The sequence below is a fragment of the Grammomys surdaster genome, unplaced genomic scaffold (genome assembly GCF_004785775.1).
Source record: "Grammomys surdaster isolate TR1022 unplaced genomic scaffold, NIH_TR_1.0 125982, whole genome shotgun sequence".
Taxonomy (NCBI): Eukaryota; Metazoa; Chordata; class Mammalia; order Rodentia; family Muridae; genus Grammomys; species Grammomys surdaster.
The window spans coordinates 2,948,157-2,949,813 of NW_021620798.1; positions in this window are offsets into that span (position 1 = coordinate 2,948,157).

Sequence of the window (1,657 nt, forward strand, 5' to 3'; positions counted from 1 at the left end):
AATGAAATTCTTAGAATATTTTTCTTAAGAAATGTAACAGGTTTTTAGATATTGTTTGTATTTTTATTCTTTCAAATTTCTTTTTGTTTTTTTATGTATGTATGTACGTATGTGTGTTTTTCACATGCATTTATATACACATGTTCTTATATGTGGACAAGTGTGTGGAACATGTGTGAGCCAATGAATATGCATGTGCATGTTTGTATGCATGTTGCTGCCTGACGTTAATTAACATCAGGATATTTTCTTTCCATCTTTTTCTCCAGTGTGCACTCTGCTCTCTAATACGGCTAGTATAACTAGCCAGCTTACTCTGACAACTCTATTTAGATACAGGGCAAGTTTCTTGATTCACATTCACAAGTGAGGCAAGACAACTGAGCTCTGCCAGTTCACAGTGCTTCTCTGTTTTTCTAACTTTCCCAATTTCTACCGCTCTCTTAATGTATTGATGAGTTCTGAACATGCTTTGTCTATAGATTGCCAGTGTGCAAACATGTTACAGAATTAAACAGTTCTCACATTCCTCACCCTCTAAATCAACACGTTTATATACATTTTATTTCTCTATTACTGCTTCTAACAATGCTTTAGTCTATATCAGTATGAATCAGATTGAAATGTCTTTCACATTTTTGTCAAATCCTCTTTATAGTCACTAAGAATTTTTTAAATTTTTGATACACGAATATCATCCATGGCTTTTTGACTTGGAGCAAGTGAAGACTCTTAAATTTTGTTCATCTGATTGTTCACTTTAATGGAAAATTAAAAAGAAATATAATTCCTAGAGGTTTACTGTATCATATATTCTATTGTATTTTTGGAGAAGGTACAAGGAACTGTATTCAGGGCCAAGTTATTATGAAGTGAGAAATCTACCAGTCTAAAAATGTGTCATGATTCATTGTTCATTTGGATATTATTACATTAATTCTAACTATTATTGCTTTCCATGTTTATTACTATAAATTCTGAGTCCAGAATGCGTATTATTTATCTCTCTTGCTTTTGATTCAATTATTATTGCCACATTTGGTCATTAAGTTCTTTGTATTTTATTTCTCAAGTAATCATTCTTATTATTCCAAGAATTGCATCTCTGCTTGAACTGCTTGATTTTAAATTAAAATGAACACATTCAATTCAGACACTCTACCTCATTCTTTGTCCATTTGAACTCTCCTCCCCCATTTTCACAATTGCCATGAAGAATAAATCATGCCTCCTTACTATTCCCTTTCTCCTACCCATTTCAACTGTGAACATCTGATTGATTATAAAAATATCCACTCCGATGCTCAATGGCCCTTAAATCACAGCATGAAATCAATGTAGCTCTCCATCACTGTTCACTACTAGATCAATCTTAAGCTTTTCTAAATTCGACTGGGTATACTACCACTGCTTGACTCAATAAGAGCAAGAAGTCTGAGAGAGCAAGGGAAGTAAAATAAGATAGAAAGATACTCCGATTCAAACCTTAATTACTTAATTGTGTGATTTTTCACATGTTAAGTAACTACTTAAACCCCAGATTCTTTTTATCAAGGGAAAATTAGTTATATGCAAGTTCTTATATCCTGAAAAATTAAAAAAAAAGTGTGGTGTTTGAATCAGGGTTCGTTAAAGGAATGGAATTGATGTAATGAGT